We start from the raw sequence: 20,432 nt of genomic DNA on the forward strand, positions 1-20,432 counted from the left end.
TCCTTAAATTCCCAACTTTTTGCAGTTTCTTCAGTTTTAATCTACAGTTCATAACCAATAGGTTGTGGTCAGAGTCCACATCTGCCCCTGGAAATGTCTTACAATTTAAAATATGGTTCCTAAATCTCTGTCTTACCATTATATAATCAATCTGAAACCTGCCAGTATCTCCAGGCTTCTTCCATGTATACAACCTTCTTTTATAATTCTTGAACCAATTAAAATTAATCCCACATAAATGTACTGAAGTGACTTGCCTGTTATTAAAATGATCCAGTTAGTACAGGACTGACCAGAAGATAAAACAGTCTCTGATTATAATCTCTAGCACCATTTCAGTAGAAAGGAAACCAGGTCAAACTGTAAAACTGTTATTGTGAGTTTTATTTCTCATGGAAAAAAATAGCTGCACCTTCTACATGTAACAACACTGAAAATACTAATAAAATACTGGAAAGACATAGTTTTAATAGTTTTAATAGTTTTAATAGGGCATGCAGCTTTACTGTATGATTACATGATGATGGCGTCCTCTTGGGTAAAATATTCCGGAGGTAAAATAGTCCCCCATTCGGATCTCCGGGTGGGGACTACTCAAGAGGGTGTCGTTATCAGGAGAAAGAAAACTGGCATTCTACGGATCGGAGCGTAGAATGTCAGATCCCTTAATCGGGCAGGTAGGCTAGAAAATTTAAAAAGGGAAATGGATAGGTTGAAGTTAGATATAGTGGGAATTAGTGAAGTTCGGTGGCAGGAGGAACAAGACTTCTGGTCAGGTGACTACAGGGTTATAAACACAAAATCAAATAGGGGTAATGCAGGAGTAGGTTTAATAATGAATAGGAAAATAGGAATGCGGGTAAGCTACTACAAACAGCATAGTGAACGCATTATTGTGGCCAAGATAGATACGAAGCCCACGCCTACTACAGTAGTACAAGTTTATATGCCAACTAGCTCTGCAGATGACGAAGAAATTGAAGAAATGTATGATGAAATAAAAGAAATTATTCATATTGTGAAGGGAGACGAAAATTTAATAGTCATGGGTGACTGGAATTCGAGTGTAGGAAAAGGGAGAGAAGGAAACATAGTAGGTGAATATGGATTGGGGGACAGAAATGAAAGAGGAAGCCGCCTGGTCGAATTTTGCACAGAGCACAACCTAATCATAACTAACACTTGGTTTAAGAATCATGAAAGAAGGTTGTATACATGGAAGAACCCTGGAGATACTAAAAGGTATCAGATAGATTATATAATGGTAAGACAGAGATTTAGGAACCAGGTTTTAAATTGTAAGACATTTCCAGGGGCAGATGTGGACTCTGACCACAATCTATTGGTTATGACCTGTAGATTAAAACTGAAGAAACTGCAAAAAGGTGGGAATTTAAGGAGATGGGACCTGGATAAACTAAAAGAACCAGAGGTTGTACAGAGATTCAGGGAGAGCATAAGGGAGCAATTGACAGGAATGGGGGAAATAAATACAGTAGAAGAAGAATGGGTAGCTTTGAGGGATGAAGTAGTGAAGGCAGCAGAGGATCAAGTAGGTAAAAAGACGAGGGCTAGTAGAAATCCTTGGGTAACAGAAGAAATATTGAGTTTAATTGATGAAAGGAGAAAATATAAAAATGCAGTAAGTGAAACAGGCAAAAAGGAATACAAACGTATCAAAAATGAGATCGACAGGAAGTGCAAAATGGCTAAGCAGGGATGGCTAGAGGACAAATGTAAAGGTGTAGAGGCCTATCTCACTAGGGGTAAGATAGATACCGCCTACAGGAAAATTAAAGAGACCTTTGGAGATAAGAGAACGACTTGTATGAATATCAAGAGCTCAGATGGAAACCCAGTTCTAAGCAAAGAAGGGAAAGCAGAAAGGTGGAAGGAGTATATAGAGGGTCTATACAAGGGCGATGTACTTGAGGACAATATTATGGAAATGGAAGAGGATGTAGATGAAGATGAAATGGGAGATATGATACTGCGTGAAGAGTTCGACAGAGCACTGAAAGACCTGAGTCGAAACAAGGCCCCCGGAGTAGACAATATTCCATTGGAACTACTGACGGCCATGGGAGAGCCAGTCCTGACAAAACTCTACCATCTGGTGAGCAAGATGTATGAAACAGGCGAAATACCCTCAGACTTCAAGAAGAATATAATAATTCCAATCCCAAAGAAAGCAGGTGTTGACAGATGTGAAAATTACCGAACTATCACCTTAATAAGTCACAGCTGCAAAATACTAACACGAATTCTTTACAGACGAATGGAAAAACTAGTAGAAGCCGACCTTGGGGAAGATCAGTTTGGATTCCGTAGAAATATTGGAACACGTGAGGCAATACTGACCTTACGACTTATCTTAGAAGAAAGATTAAGGAAAGGCAAACCTACGTTTCTAGCATTTGTAGACTTAGAGAAAGCTTTTGACAATGTTGACTGGAATACTCTCTTTCAAATTCTAAAGGTGGCAGGGGTAAAATACAGGGAGCGAAAGGCTATTTACAATTTGTACAGAAACCAGATGGCAGTTATAAGAGTCGAGGGACATGAAAGGGAAGCAGTGGTTGGGAAGGGAGTAAGACAGGGTTGTAGCCTCTCCCCGATGTTGTTCAATCTGTATATTGAGCAAGCAGTAAAGGAAACAAAAGAAAAATTCGGAGTAGGTATTAAAATTCATGGAGAAGAAATAAAAACTTTGAGGTTCGCCGATGACATTGTAATTCTGTCAGAGACAGCGAAGGACTTGCAAGAGCAGTTGAATGGAATGGACAGTGTCTTGAAAGGAGGATATAAGATGAACATCAACAAAAGCAAAACAAGGATAATGGAATGTAGTCTAATTAAGTCGGGTGATGCTGAGAGAATTAGATTAGGAAATGAGGCACTTAAAGTAGTAAAGGAGTTTTGCTATTTGGGGAGCAAAATAACTGATGATGGTCGAAGTAGAGAGGATATAAAATGTAGGCTGGCAATGGCAAGGAAAGCGTTTCTGAAGAAGAGAAATTTGTTAACATCCAGTATTGATTTAAGTGTCAGAAAGTCATTTCTGAAAGTATTCGTATGGAGTGTAGCCATGTATGGAAGTGAAACATGGACGATAAATAGTTTGGACAAGAAGAGAATAGAAGCTTTCGAAATGTGGTGCTACAGAAGAATGCTGAAGATTAGATGGGTAGATCACATAACTAATGAGGAAGTATTGAATAGGATTGGGGAGAAGAGAAGTTTGTGGCACAACTTGACCAGAAGAAGGGATCGGTTGGTAGGACATGTTCTGAGGCATCAAGGGATCACCAATTTAGTATTGGAGGGCAGCGTGGAGGGTAAAAATCGTAGAGGAAGACCAAGAGATGAATACGCTAAGCAGATTCAGAAGGATGTAGGTTGCAGTAGGTACTGGGAGATGAAAAAGCTTGCACAGAATAGAGTAGCATGGAGAGCTGCATCAAACCAGTCTCAGGACTGAAGACCACAACAACAACACCATAAGTCTGGAATTTTCCGGACACGCCCTCTTTTCAGCCCCAAAAATTTGTGTCTGGGTGGAATTCTAAAATTTGTTAGAATGTCCAGAACTTTGGTACGTATTAGTTCAGAGATAAATTATGCAGCAAGTTTTCAGCACAGCATCCAACACTGGCAAAACTGAACAATACAATAAGCAATTGTTTAAGCCTGCACACAACGTTATGGAACTGCTTGCAGTGTTATGGTCATTATTACATGTCTGCAAACTTCATGCTGTAGCCAGACACTGCCAACGTAAGTACTCTAACAGTGCTAAAACAATCTTAATTTAACTTCACATTCATTACTACAAATAAGTATCAAATGTGAACATAAAGGTTTCTACACTGTGCTTTCACAAAATGTTCTTACTATAGTGTGTAATTTGTGGCACAGAAGAAGATAGTTATCAGTACTGAGCAAGATGGTAGAAATTCTTTACCCCGCACAATTCCTCTCCCAGCAATGATCCACACTGTTTTCTCCACTCTCCCTGCACCCACTGAGATAAGGATTCATGACGTTTGGCACAGATGTTTCCAGTTACTATTTGATTGATTGAAGAGCAAACTGGTGTTTCATAAGCTATTAAATTAATAATAAATGTGCCTAAAAGGAAATGCAGGTAGCCTATACAACAGCACAAAAAATATCATTGTTTTAGAAGTAGCAGGACTGAATTTGAATGCGAGTGTGTGGCTCATAAATCCGGTACATATGTCTGCAGGAAGTAACACAGGGCAAAATTTACAAATACACCTAGAGCCTGTAAAAGCATGAATTAGATCAACAATCTAATGAGGCTGCAGACACTATCACTTTGTTTTTAAAAAGTGCTCATCAGAGTAAGAGATTCCTTGATAGATGTACAGTTGCCCCGAGCAATACTGTTTCATGCAACCCACAATGTTACACCTAGCCTTAAAAAACCATACACGAGATTTTCATATTCTTCCACTCACTATGCACAAACTAGTAGTCCTGCAGAAAAAAAACCAACAGGATCTCTTTGTAGGAAATTAAACGTAATTAAATTTTATACTGAGATATATTTTCACTAGAGGGCGCACTTTTCGATTTATTCATGAAATGCACCCCCACACCCACACTCGGTCTCCACCGGTCACGATTTCTAGTACGTTATTCATGGCACTCCCTCTTACCGCAGCACATAAATTTGCAACTGCACAAGTTATTTCCCACATCTGACCTTCTTTGGTATTCACTGACTGTCCACATTACACCACTGGCTTAGTCGAGCACTTACAAATTGTAAAATTGACATTTGTGTATATTTTACCTGACAATTTTTCGAATTTTAACTCCAAAAATTAAAATATAAAACTTGTATTCTCCAGTCCTTCTGACTACGAAACTACTGTGCTTGTAAGGTTAAAGTTGGATCGAATTGTCAATGTAATTAGTTTTAGCTAAATGTTTACAAAAGTCATTTCCCTTTCATTCCCCTCCCAGGGACTTTTAATAATGCTAACAAAACAACTGACTATGTTGGTTGCATAACAGTCAATCAACAGAGACCAAAAAAGGTGTTGAAAATCGGGAACAGTTCATGTAGTTGAAAACTATTGTACCGTGGTAGGAGGGACTGCAACGAACAACATACTAAAAATTCTGACTGGTGAGGGATGAGTGTGAGGCTGGAGATGTATTTGAATGTCACTTTTGTACATTTTTCTTGAATAACTAGGACACCATGGCCTCCAGCAAAAACACATCCCAGTACAAAATTAAACTATTTTAAATTTCCTACAAAAAGGTACTTTTCAATTTTTTTGTAGGACTAATAGTTTTCACACAGCGAGCGACAGAATATGAAAATTTCAGATGTGGTTTTGAAGGCTAGATATAGCATTGTGGGTTGAATTAAATATCATTGGTAGGGGAAGTTTAATCATCCTGTATAGCATTCACAGGAGATGATTATAGCACAATGTTTGCAGGGTTGGGTTGGAATTCAGAAAGGAAAAAAGAAAATTTTTTTTTTGAAGCTTAAAAAACTGTTAGGGAGAGGACTTTTGTTTGGGATCAGGTGTCCAAGATACATCCTAAATAATTGTATTCATCAAGCTTTGGACACATTCAATACAGGTATCGAAAGTATAATTATTCCATTATTTCCAGAACTAAACAGACTGAATTATTGAACTTTGTTCTGCTTTAAAAATCATTTTGTTTATGATGCTATGGTGTATCGGCGTATGCGGCGCTCGTTGATGTGGTGGTGGATGGCGTCCGCCATTTTGGCTGAATGTAAGAATTTTTGGAATTTGTTGACACTGAATACAAAAAAAGATTACTCCATAGCAAAACAAATGTTGTTATCATTACTTCCAAGGATAAACAGATTTGTACATATGTTATTTGCTCTGAAATTATACGTTCTCTCGCAGTGTAACCAACCTAAAATCATTACAAAGTTCTTTGAAAGTGAATTAGTGAGCTCTATCTAAACCAACAACAAACATTTGCTGGCATATTTCGTTCACCCACAGCAGAGCTCAAGAAAGAAACTAATTGACTTGCTCAAGTCCTTGGAATACTACTGTCAATTTAATAACATGCTCACTGATTGTGGGGCCACTCAATTTACATGCATAAAAGTCAAAGATCTATTAGAAGAAAAGCCTAAAAATCGACTAGATGCTGAATGTGAAAAATTCATTGCAGCAGAAGTTGGACTCTATGAAAGATGTGTAGAGTATTTTCAAAAGTGGTCTGCTCACATGCAAGGAGTTTGTGTGTTTTATGTGGATGTCTCTTCAAAAATCCCCCGGGTCAAAGAAAGAGGTACCTGCAGATGATGTGAAACGTTTCAATGAATTTTGCTGCCTGAAAAAGTTTGCTAATGAAGAACTATGATTTAATTAATCTTCAATCTCACAAAAATTGGAGCACGTATTTTGAGAAATTCAAACATTCTTCCTGTCATTAAGGACTGCTAAAAATTGTTCAGTTTTTCTTTGTCATTCCATCCCACAATGCAAATGGAAATGTTTGTCTGTGGATCCTGCGAGGTCTTTCGCAAGTGCAATATAATTATACAAATGATAATTGCAAATAATTCCACACATACTAACGACAAATGACTATTAAGGAAAATAGCTCTACAGAAAAGTATTTTTGGGCTTCCATTAACCAGGAGCAAACAGCGTGAAATAAATAATAAGGTATGTAATTGATTATAAATATAAAAATGTCTTGTGCAAATTTTCATGGTCTGTCTGAGATACAATGACAAGCTGTTCCCGTCTAGCTTTATTGACTTTAGGTTTTCTGACCTGTCACATTTGTTTGAGGAAATAAAGTACCATGAGAAAAAAAGGATTAATGTTTTATGAAAGTCTAAAAAAAGGATTAATGTTTTATGAAAAGTCTCATAAAAATGGTGATATGGGTCTTGTCTGCAACTCTGAAATTGAAGATACATAAGCAACTCTGAAATTGAAGATACATACACAAAAGTAAGAAAGAAGAATAAATAAATGTACATGTAAAACTACAGAGGTCTATAACACTTGTATTGAAGTATATATTGGATGACTACGCATCTTGTATGACTGATAGCTCTATCTTAGGAAAATAAACATGATTGCCACTTGCAGATCTCAAGCAGGTATCATCATCCCACACTTGTTATTCCTGACAGATTCTTCTTGATGAAATGTCTCTCTTCTTTGGTTCTCTATCATCTCCATTAATAGTAAGTGTCCCAGTTGGACAATAGTCTAGAATCGGTCAAATGAGTGTTTCATAAAGCCACTTCTTTCATTTATGAGTAACATTTTCTTAGGGCTCCAATGAACCTCAACATACTCTGTACTTTTCTTAGAACCAGCTATATATCATCAGCCCACTTTATGTCACTTTGGACAGCTTCTTCCAGATAGTTTACAACTGTTATAGTTTTCAGTGATTTACTGTGAATAGTGTAATTGAACAGTGATGGGTCTTTGCACCTATTTATGCACAATATATTCCTATGTTAAGGGTCAACTACCAGTCCCAGCATCAGGCATTGATCCTTGGCAGGGCTTCCTATATTCTGTTACAGATCCTGCCATTACAAGTTATCTACATACAACAATCATTCTAAATAACCCCACAACATTTCTGGAGTAATCCGCCAGTTTAAGTGGTGCACTAACATGTTTCATGCTACAATGTTATCCATACTCACAGTGGCATATGATGAGAATGACAAGGGGTGTGTCAGCTGCCAGTTCTAAGCACCCAATAAGCGAGCAGCAGGCAGATAATATGTTTGGAAGCAAGAGACATTCTCACGTCAGTACAGAAGTGAAATCCAATATGTATTTGGATAAAAACAGCTGTCTTCTCAGGTGCCACAATAACCACAACCTCAGAAATCACAACATGTTTTGAAGAAACAGCCAAATATTTGTGACAACAAAGATATAAATTTCACAGATGTGCTACAAGGATAATTATTATTATTATTATTATGATTAAAAATAGTGATACCACAGATGATAGGATTAGTAAGTGAAAAATGTAGAAAAGAAAAATGGTCCACAAATTAATACAAACTATTTCTTTTTGTGTATTTCTCCTTGTATTATCAAAATGTAGGCTATCAATAAGTGACATAAATTTACAATAGGTATAAGGTTAACTTTTTAGGCAGATACTTTATGCTAGTAAAACAATTTGTAATTCTGATTAACAAAAATGTGTTGAAAATAAATTTTTCTCAAGAAGCCTCTTGAAAAAAAGGGGCTCGTCTTGTAATCAGGGTTATCTTACACTTGGGTAAATACTGTACTCAGTGCACACTGGCCTCCATTTTCAACCTGCCTCATATTTCCATGAAAAATGTTATTATTCGTTATCCATCTAACACTGGAGCTCTTGAATAAATTTTCACTATGAGCAGAGAGTGAGCTGCTTTGAAACTTCCTGGCAGATCAAAACTGTGTGCTGGACTACGACTTGAACCTGGGACCTTTGCCAGTCTGAAGACCACCTAAGGAAGTTACAAAATTTGAGATTCTAATTACCAACATATCCAACCTCTGTGCTCATCCAAACTATGCAGAAGAATTGTCTACAGGCACAACAGGCTGTGCATTCTCATGCTGGCTCACATGTGCTGCCAACTGTGGGCAGCATCTCACTTTGCAGCCAGTAGTCTGCTATGGGACAGAATAGTGTGGGGTAGAAATTAGAAAAGAATTTATTAAAATTCAGTCACACCACCTAAGGCAAATTCAAGTCACGCCTGAGACAGAGGCAGAACCAGGAAGCAAGCCATTATGTCGCATGTGGGATGCGACAGGTCGACAACATTGTCTGCTGAGTAAGGAATAAGGATTCAGCAGAAAACAGGGTGCAAAACCAAAAGAAGAAAGACAAGCATATTAGTTAGTTCGTAAGGCATGTTGCAAGACACTGTACCTATTCCATAACTGAGGGACTGACACAGCAGCTAACAGCCTTTTAAGTGAATGTAGCAGAATAAGGACGACACATTCGGTCATTATGAACTTAGCTTAACATCGTAACCTCATGCTAGCTCCCTTCAAAAACTCAGCTCTTATCATGAGTTGATCATTGGATCAACAGCATTCACAATAATAGCACTCAATTCCATGATCACGGTACTGTAGTAAATCCATGTCCTAGATGCCCCAGCACAGTCTACAAACTAGATAAAGATGTACTCAAGGTTAAGACGTTCATCAAATGCTGTTTGATGCCTACCACCTACTGATGGAGAAACTGACTATCTTCCAACACCACCTTGACGCAGGGTACTGCCCACACCAAAATTCAATGAAGAAGCCAGCAACAGGGCCTCTTGGGGTCCATGTTCCCATTCAACACTCAATGTCCTTGGGTGCTGAAACTTACCAGGGGTACAGAGGAGATCAACTAATCGCACAACTACTGACACTAGGTACATTGTGGCTGAGTCATCATAGAATTCAGAGTGGGACTGAGTATACTACACACAGCCAGTGCGAGAACCACTTTGCACTGGGTAGCCGTCGCCCTGCTCACTGACAGCCGCTGTGCCGCCAGGGTCGCTGACACCTTCTGGGTATGCAAATGCTGTGCTGCCTCAACAGATGTCAGCTATAATCCAACACGCAGATGAATTAGCAACATTCGATGTTGCTGCAGAAGAACGATGACTTGTAAACATTGTGAATAAATAACTGAACTCTAATAACAGTTTACTGGGGTCATCAATGCTTCATAGCTTCCCAACAGCTGTCCTGACTTCACACGCAGGTGTCTCCACTCAGCCCTCTGTAGTTCACACCCACTTTCCACCCATAAATGTCCCAGCTCATCATTTTTCATCATTCACCCTCAGGGAAGATGAACTACTCATAATGAGCATAGGAAGACACAGAAATGAAAAGGATGAGCATAGGAAGACACAGAAATGGAAAGGATGAGCATAGGAAGACACAGAAATGGGAAGGATTTCCAGCGGATTCCAGGACCATCGGAAATGCCACAGCTTTCATTACACATGCTTCAACATTAGAAGAAGGCATGGAAGCAGTGTGAAGACTACTGACTATGATCAACACAGCTTGTAACTGCTTCTTGGCAGTTCCAATTTCTCTTGTGCCCACACACAACAAGGAAAGTTCTTATTGATTTCCTACTTCGCAGAACTAGAACAAAACGAGAAAGTGTACTAATCCAAACTGTAAGAGATCAATTGAGAAACTATAATCAAACACAATAACAAGATATACAACTTTACAAAAAAATAAAAAATAAAAATAAAAATGCAAGCAGCTATGTAAGCACTGAAACTATTGCAATAAACACACAAAAACAGTTAAATGTTTGTGCTATTACCTCAGGATCTAGCACAGTAGGGAGTATTACTTAACATTTTAGAGATCCCACCGAAGTATAGGCGATTTTCTTGACATGCAAGGCACCTATCACTCAAAAACTGGATTCATTTCATATGAGAACAATGTACAGATGTCTCTCTACTTTCCTCTTGACTGATGCTGCCTTCTGCTGTCAATTTGTAGAGTTATTAAGAAAAAAACATTAGCGAAAATATCAGCTCAACTACTGCCACAAATGGCTCAGCCAATATGACTGCACTGATGTAATTTCATGCACTTACTGTTTAGGTTTCACAGTTTGCTGTAATTCAGCTGCAAATATGTCACATTTGTTGAGTGAGCAAGAAATTTTGGAAGCTCAAGAGGAAGAAAATGTTCAGTGACTCACCTCACACTTTTTTCTTGGGAGGATTCCTTTTTGTCATTACTACTGTAACATTTGTAATCTATCAAAGAGCTAGAGTAAATATGAAAAATAAATCTCGAAGCTTTGCCTTTAAGATACATCAACTACATATATGACAGTAACACTTCAAATAACCACATAAATGGCCGGCTTCCTAGGCCCAATATTCTTCCAAGTGGCAAACAGATAAGTTTCACTAATCATGCGGCAGAGTCACTTATGACTATATGTGAATAAAAGTCAATGGCATGGCTAGCCTCTGCAAACACAAAAACAGGCAACAAAATAAAATGCTCAACACTGACAAAAAATAAAGGCTGCTTACTTCCAAACAGATGCATATGCAGTACATAAACTTAAAACTTGGGTGCACCTGTTGCTCCTCATAAGTGCTAAAGTCAAACTGAAGAGCAAGCACGGCTCGTGATAGGAGAAGTGGCCTGTCCCAGATGAACACTGCAACTACCATTCAGTCACACGAATAATCATGTTCCTATCTAACACTGTAGTACAGCATGCAGTGATTTACATAGATTCTGCTCATATGCGGTTCTTCTGTTACATATATTAGTCACTAGTTTCTGTTTCCTGTACAGTGTCAACACATTTAGTGAAACATGAACATTCCATCAGTGTGTCTGCACACACTGTTAAAGGACCAATACAGCCTTGTGAAACAGATGGTAGAAGTTCCTTGTGGTGTAGCTGTGTAGAGAAAGTGGGCACTTGCCTGCCCACTCGTTCCACTTTCAGACACACTATACTGCCTTGAGATCTGGTGCTAAGCTCTGCATATTTTTCAGTAATTTCAATTTCATTGTCACATGCCCAAAAGGTGCCTTAGGGGTTTGCCAGTCAGTGAATTATGTTCAATGGAAGAACTATGGGCCTGGGGCAGAATAATACACGGACAGGGGATGTCTGAATCGATGTTCAGTGCAAGCTTAGGTAATTGCTTATCCAGTTTATTAAGATTTTTGGCTGCCAGCCATGTGACGCTTTCCACTTCTTAGAATGCAAGCCATTTTCATAGATTTTCAACAATCTTTATTAGGATGACTAGCCAACATTTAACTGTAATACTAACTTTTCCTGAAAGCCTGTAAACTACTACTCCTGGATTACGTTTCCAGTTTCTTTGAATGTTTCATTTTTTCTCTCATATTTTTAATGACTGTAAGATTTCGCAAAAGATATGAAAGTTTACTTAAGTCACAATAATTCTATATCATCATCCTGGTCATAATAACCTATATTCACCTTTCTATAACTGAAAGCTAATAATCTAACACCATAATTATAAATTATTACACATTACTTTCAAAAAGAATAATTTTTGTGTGAAAACATAACTATCTGAACATGATCATGTTGCATCACTTCATTTCTATAACATTCTATAACAAAGGGAAAAAATGTTTTACAAATCAGAAAAAGAAAAAAACGTCTGAAAAGAATGTAAACAATTGATTTAACAAATGTTTTATGAAATCCACATGAGAAATTCTCACTTAGAGTTGAACATAATTCTTCTTTCACAATGTCAGGATCATCATATGAATCATCTGAATCATCATTCTCATCGTCTTTGTCAACATAATCTTGCTCCAGTTTACATGGATTTATGTACTGAATGAACAACTGCTGCCCTCCTGCAAATGATTCCACACAACAAACACAATCTACCAGATTATTTGGAAATCATATTTCCATCATTTATCAGCTGTTTTAGAAACTACATGTCGCTTGCAACACACAATATACTGATAGAATCCATCGACATAAGTAATTTTGTACTTAAAAATGGGAGAAATCGTAATCCATCAGATGACAGGACTGGTAATCCACCAAATTTTTTGAATACCATCCAATGGCGGAACTGGCAGTCAGAGTACTAACTGTCCTAAATTGTTAAAAGTGGTGTAATACTAAAACCGTGTACAACTACGTGATTGCAGCACAATTCAACAAAGGGAACACTACAACCCAGTCTGTGGCTGGTCGTTGTACATGACTACTACAGCATACCCATGCTGTTCACATTCATTATGCATATTATTAGACCATTATGCCATTTACTGTGCAGTGCATGTATATCCTTCTTGTTGTGTGTTTTTCAATTGAAACTTCAAAGGGAAAGGAAATGCTTTTGTACTGATTTACTGGTCACAGTAATCATTATTTACAGTGAATATAGGGTAGAGGGGACAGGGGGGAGTGAGACTAAAACCCATCACGCACACCTGCCCCTCTGCTAGTTGTTTCTAACCTATATTCCTGTCTTCCCCAATAGTCACACCCTCTGCCCATTTTATTATTTACTATACTTGCTGCACCACTCTACTCAAAGAGGGGAGGGGGGGGGGGGGGGACGTTGGGTGCCGGAGGAACATGGGGGTTTGGTTAGGCAGCGGAGAGAAGGGGGATTTGGTTAGGTTGTGGGCTGATCAAAGGACAATCATGGGGCTGTGAGAGGCGGGGAGGCGGGGGGGCGGGGGGGGGGCACAGTCCCTGGGCACTCATGGGGTTGGAGGGCCACGAGGCCAAGGGGGCCGAGGAGGGTCACGGGGCTGAGGGCACGAGAGGTGTCAGATGGCCAAGAGACGAGGGACGTCAGGCAGACGAGGGGCATCAGGCAGACAAGGAGCATCAGGCAGATGAGGGATGATGGGGTTAGGCGGCCAAGGGACGAGTGGGTTAGGCAGCCAAAGAACAAGAGGGTTAGGCAGCCGAGGAATGAGGGGTTAGGCAGCTGAGGAATTTGGAGGTTAGATGGCCGAGTAATGAGGGGGTTAGTTAGCCACCAAGTAATGTGGGGATTAAGCGGATGAGTAATGAGGGAGTTAAGTAGCCGACTAACAAGGGGGTAAGGCAGCTGAGTTACAAGGAGGTTATGTGGTCTAAAGAGGCAGTGAGTAGAGTAGGCTTAGAGAGGCAGTGAGTAGAGTAGGTCTAGCAAGCCAGTGAGTAGAGTAGGTCAAGAGATAAGGGAGAAAGGAGAGCGTGAGATGCAGATGGGAGCCAAGTCAAGAGAAAGGGGAGGGAGATCATTAGATGGGGAGGAGGGGAGTCAGGAGTTAAAGAGAGGGAAAGAATTACAGGTTAAGGACAAAATATTATCCACGTAGTTTATGTATAAGTGGCACTAAAATGGGAAGTTCATTAACAGTGAAATTATTTTGTATTTATGCACTCATTATTCTTCACACTTAGCTCTTAATCAACTGTCACTGTCCTCTAAATGTCTTCCACTTCTACAGTAATGTATTAGAAATCCTACACTTTAAGAACACCCTCCCCCCCCCTCCCTCCTGGCAGTACAATACTGGTTACACAGGGTGAGTAAAAAAACGTCAATTAGTTACGAACCACAGCATAGACACACTTTATTCAACATTAACACGTCACTACAGATAATTGGATTTGGGTTATGACATGTTTGATATGATGGAAATGAAATCCCGTGCTTCTTTACAGAGCGTAGGGGAACGATGCAGGAGACCCGCACCGCTTTACTAGGCAAGGTCCTAGTGGAGGTGGTTTGCCATTGCCTTCCTCCGACCGTGATGGGGATGAATGATGATGATGATGAAGACGACACAACAACACCCAGTCATCTCGAGGCAGGAAAAATCCCTGACCTCGCTGGGAATCGAACCCGGGACCTCGTGCTCGGGAAGCGAGAACGCTACCGCGAGACCATGAGCAGCTGATATGCCTGCCATCAATAGCAAGGACTCAGATCCGGAGAATATTGCGGCCAATAGAGAACCATGCCAGTGGCCTCTTGGTACCCAAGAACCAGAATGCAGTCTCTAAACTGCTCCTCCAGGACATCAAACACTCTCCTGCTCTGATGGGGTCAAGCTCAGTCTTGTATTAACCATATCTTGTCGAAATCAGTGTCACTTTGGGTAATGGAGATGAAATATTTTCCAAAACCTTCACATATCCTATGAAAAAACTGAGTATATAGGACCCAAACATAATACAGAAAAGTTTATGAAAACAAAGTATGGAAAAATTAAAAGAGTTGATAGATTCAGATACCTGGGGGAGTGGATCCAAGCCAATGGACTGGATAACACAACAAATAAAGAAAGAATAAAAAAGTTAGATTTTTCATATAAATTAACACAAACTGCTACAATAAGAAATCAATATCCATACAAGCGAAGATTAAACATTATAATTCAGTTATTAGGACACAAGCAACGTATGGATCAGAGTGCCTAACATTGAATAAGAAAGAAGAATTAAGAGAACCAGAAAAAAGAGAGAGAAAAATGCTAAGAAAAATTCTATGTCCTGAGAAAAAAAAGGAAAATAGGTGGATTAAAAGGAGGAATGAAGATCTATACAAAAATACAGAAAAGATCACAGAAACAATGAGGAAGAGATGGCTAAAATTTTATGGACATTTAAAAAGAATTGAAGGAACACGGATTACAAAGAAAATTTTTAATTACGTTACTAAGCTGAAAAAAACTGTAGGACGGATAGAAGCAGTAAAGAAAGATGCCAACAAAATAGGTGTTACAGAAGAAATGATACGTGACAGGAATCACTTTAGGCTCCTTATAGAAAACGCAAAATATGAAGAAGATGAGCCAAAACCTCGACCCAAGAGAGTGTGGACAGATGAGCAGAGATGAGCAATTGGCGAGAAAATGAAGAAGTACTGGGAAGAACGAAAGAAAAAAAAACACCATAAGTCTTAAGTTGTATGCGGTCCATAGCTGGCCAAATTCATAAATAAAATATTTAAAAAAAGACCTTCACATACCGTACAGTAGTCACTGTGCCATCAAGGAATATCACACCAATTATTCCATGACTGGGCACTGCACACCACACAGTCATCTGTTGAGGGTGAAGAGACTTCTCAATTGCAAAATGTTTTCTCTCAGTACCTCAAATGTGCTAATTTTGCTTGCTGATGAACCCATCCAAATGAAAGTGGGCTTCGTCGCTAAACCAAACCATATTAATATCAAAGTCCTGTTCGTCAATTCTGTGGACAACAGTGTTGGCGAAACACAACTGCTGTTCCATGGTACTGGGGCTTAATGGCTGATGGGTTTGAATTCTGTATGGGAAGAGATGCAGGTCTTCAACAACAATTTGTCGCAGTGTCTCCCATTGATTCCCACTTGCGCAGCTCATCTGATTGATTTCCTGGGGCTAGTTTGAAACACAGCACATGTCTTCTCAATGTTAACCCCTTTTTGGATGTCCAACATTGCCAATACAGTCATCAAGAACACTAACCATTCTCTCAAACTTGTGAATCAAATACTTGATTGTTAGCACACTTTAACCATTTGTCTTCAGCTTGAACTCAGTCACAAACTTCCTTTGAGCTGCAGTTGGGCCATTATTGCTCACATAGCTGGCCTTCATAAGCACTATATGCTCAGGCACGCTGTAGCATGACATTTTCACGTACAAACTGCTGACAACAACATGGCGCATGCACATGCGATTACTAATTCCCATCGTGCACTGCGCCCAACCATGCAGTTTGAATGTCTTAAAGCGAACCAGTCAGAAGTTATGGCAATTTTATTTCATATAGTTCAATAATTGTCACACAGTACACAACCCCATCACAAATTCTCTTCTTGCGACAATTTCCTCACCTCAAACTAGCACCTGCACCCTATACCCACAATTATTTGTTGGATGTATTCCAATCTCTGTCTTCCACTATAGTTTTCACCCAGTACAGCTGTCTCTAATGCCATGGAAGTTATTTATTGCTGTCTTAACACATTTCCTACCATCCTGCCCTTCTTCTTGTCAGTGTTTTCTATGTGTTCCTTCCTTCGACAGTTCTGTGGAGAACCCTATGTTATCAATCAACTTAATTAGCAAAATCCTTCCAAAGCACCACATTTCAAATGCGCCGATCTCTTCATTTCCAGCTTTCACCAAATCCGTGATTCACTTTCATACAATGCTGTGCTCTAATCAAACATTCAAAGAAACTTTTTTCCTCACAACACGGCCAATGTTAAACATAGACTTATTCTGGCCAGGAATGCTCTCTTTGTCTGTGCTAGTCTATTTTTTAAGTCCTATTCCATCTGTCATATGTTGTTTCTCTGAAATGGAGTGTGTACGGAATTGAAACTTCCTGGAAGATTAAAATCTTTGCAAAGGTCCCAGGTTCAAGTCCCAGTCTGGTACAGTTTTAACCTGCCAGGAAGTTCCATATTTCCTTTTGCTTCCAAGGTACCACAATTCCTTCATTTCATGTGGTTGGTTGATTGGCGGTTGAGAGATTAAACAGTGAAATCAACAGTCTTTGATCAAACGGTAGCTCATCGTAGCTCATCTGAAGTTAGTGGCATCTGCCAGAACTGTGACTGGATGATGTAAAGACATGGGAGTGGTAGACTTGAGCCATTGAAGGCAATACTGATGTCAGAGTATTCCATTTCTTCTGAAATGGGCAACATAAACACATACATACACTTAAACGCCCCGGCAGCCAGAGACAGCAGTCGTGTGTGTGAGAGCTGCATTTGCGTGAATGTGTATGGTTATGTCATCTGTTTCAGAAGGAGGTCTTCTGGCTAAAAGCTTACATGTCTAGTAATCTTTTTGTTGTGCCTGTCTGTGACTCAACATCTCCACTATGTGGTGAGTAGCAATCTACCCTTTTCATAATAATGTCATAAACTGAACAATCAATTCTCATCTAATTACATTTGTTTCTGAAATATGAGATGCAGCATTCAATAACTTACATTCTGTTAGACATGTGACAAGTCTGTTCTTACTCCAAAATCGTGGCTAAATTTCATATACCTGGGAAAGTAGACTGGCAAAATTGCAGGAAGAAGCTTGCTGGAGAAGAAGAAAAACACTGTAAAGTGGAGCAGAGAGAGGCAGAGAGTATCACCAAAGGACGGAAAGTAATGCAACATTGGCAGAAAAGGAAGAGCAATGCAAAAGGGCTGCATAAATGTCATTGACAGTGAAAAAAACTTAAAAAGCAACAGCAAGACACAAATGATTATTAAATTTCTCCTCAAGCAGTGGGGAAAGTGGTCTGCAGAGCTAAGAACGGATTGCCAAGTCATCCAATCAACACGCAATGGTACAGCAGCAAATTTACTGCAACTATTACAAAAACACAGTTTTTGGTGTAACATCATGCGAGGAGAGATCGGATAACATTGTACGATATCTGTGATGTGATTACAACTTTCTATGTCCATGACAGTAGCAATTATCAATTTGAATCTAATACACATCTACATGATATCTCAGTTGTTATGCTTACTTGGCATTTAATGTCTTTTTATGAATGTAGCCTTAGAGATTAATTGTGGATCTCACTCCAACATTTTTTTGTGAAGTATAGACATCATCATGGGGTTGCCTAGTAAATTCATAGAATAAATAAGCCTTTACTATTATTTTATAGTGTGCTCATGGTACATTTCAATCATTTTTAAACATCTATAGCAACCAAAAATTTTATGGACCAAGTGTCAAATGCCTAATGAGCATTAGCAACAACAACAATATGGAATACATAGTAGACATATAGAAACTATGTGTCATTACCATATAATCATAATGAATGGTTAAGGCTACCGGTAAAAATATTATACAACAAATGATTCGGGACTCAGAGAAAGGTAACTGAGTAGGCAGTATGACCTAAGGTCAGAGAGATCCTGAACAGCAGATTTCACAGGGTAACAAGAGTAATATTGATCTATGGTCTGTAAGTTACTCACTAAGTCACTACAAATTATAAATTTAATTGAGGGAGATCTGTTTAATAAAACAGAGCTCTATTAATGGCTATCAGTTCCCCCATAAAAATCTAAATATTTATGACTGCAAATGTTGTTCCTGAACAGCAGGAGATGTAAAAGCATATCCTGTCCTATCCACAGTCTTAGTGCTGTTAGTGTAAATGAGGGTAGCACCCTGATACTCCTGAAGAAACAAATGTTAACAGGTGCCAGAAAGATATGGGATTGAATGATATTTTAAGACCTTTAAATAGATTGGTCCCAACTCATGTCTGGATACTAACCATTGGGGGTGTATGGGAAAATGTGAGGAGCACATTTTAAGAAGATTAGGCAGAGGTCTTGGCAGACAATCTAAAGGTGCATTCAAAGGTGGGTGTTGGGGGTCAATAATCCTTGTATCCAAAAAGAATTTGATTAGCTGGATGATTAGGTTATAGTCAGTTCGTGATTGCATAAGTCAGCTGGAGTTGGTACTGTGAGAACTGGGGAAGGAAGATCCCCACTTCAGCAAAGAGACTGTACATGGGATTAGTGCAGAAGGTGCCCAAGGGCAGATGAACCCCACAATGATGGACTAGATCCAACAATTTCAATGCTGATGGTGCTGCTGAGACATAATCATGGAAATCATAGTCCAAACAGGATGAGACCTGGGCCCAGTAAATATGGAGTACCACAATCTGCAGCCCAACACATGTTGGCGAGGAATCAGAGAGCTTTAAGCTTTTGCATGCAGGTAGGTTTTAGTTGGGGAATGTGGGGCAGTAATGTCCACTTTTTATCAAAGAGAAGTCCCAAAAACTTGTAGTTTGCAAAAATGTCCAAGTGCTGGGTACCCAAGTAGAGTTCTGGGCAGACCATAGCTCGATGACAGAAATGCGTGACCGATATTTTTGCATAAGAGAACTGGAAACAATGGGAAAGGGATGAAGCACTTCAGATGCCTTGGAGTTGGCAGTCAGCCAAGGCTGCAGAGTGGGAACTATTCCAAATGAAAAGGTCAACATAGACTACAGGGCTGATCAGTAGTCCGCCAGAAGTCACTAGCCCATTGAAAGTGATAAGGAAAAGTGTGACACTCCGTAAGAAGCCCTGCAGCACCATTCTCTTGGACCCATTGGGAGCTGAGTGTGCATCAACTCTAAATAAGAATAACTGTTGAATAAAAACTGACAAATAAATCATGGCAGGGAGTCTCAAAAGAGCCGACAAGGAGTGTATGTAAAATGCAATTGTGCCATGCTGTGACGTATGCCTAATGCAGCAAAAAAAAAAAAAAAGACTGCAAAAAAGTGTTGTCATTTAGAAAAAGCCTGTCTTGATTTCCATTTACAACTTAACCAACAACTTAACTGTGGATCGTCCCTCCCAAAACTCACATTGACGGAAGGGTAAAGGTCTCAATATTCGACAACCCAGCATAATAGGAAGGTGACCATTCTTTCAAGCATTTTAATCTGTCAGTAGTTGTCAACGGATGTTGGGCTTTTGCCCGGCTGAAGACTGAGATGACGATATTCTCTTACCATTGCGTAGGGACGTTCAAGCCAAATGCAGTTGAGATATTGGGTCACCGCTTATGAATAGAATCATGGCATGAAGCAGTTCCCAATCACTGAAAGCTTCATTATATAACTGGTTGTAAGGAGGAGATTTCTTGTTTATGGGTTTAAAAGGTCGCTAGGAAGGAAGACGATGCCCCACTGTTGCAAAGTGTGACGTAAGATGTACAGCACGAACCAACGTGATGGCACAAAGACCACCCTGAAGAAAACGACCCAGAACAGTTGTTGAGTTTTGGCGGCCCAAAAGACTTCAGAACTTGGCCCAAAGGGAGGAGACATAGTGTTTCCAGTATTC

The 20,432-nt window shown here is 39.4% G+C and overlaps 1 protein-coding gene across 1 annotated transcript in view; it reads right to left on the reverse strand.

Moving 5' to 3' along the window:
- LOC124717020 (amyloid protein-binding protein 2) overlaps positions 1–20,432 on the reverse strand; it is a 130,372-nt gene that overhangs the window by 84,186 nt on the left and 25,754 nt on the right. The window lies entirely within an intron of this gene.

The sequence above is a fragment of the Schistocerca piceifrons genome, chromosome 1, assembly GCF_021461385.2.
Source record: "Schistocerca piceifrons isolate TAMUIC-IGC-003096 chromosome 1, iqSchPice1.1, whole genome shotgun sequence".
Lineage (NCBI taxonomy): Eukaryota > Metazoa > Arthropoda > Insecta > Orthoptera > Acrididae > Schistocerca > Schistocerca piceifrons.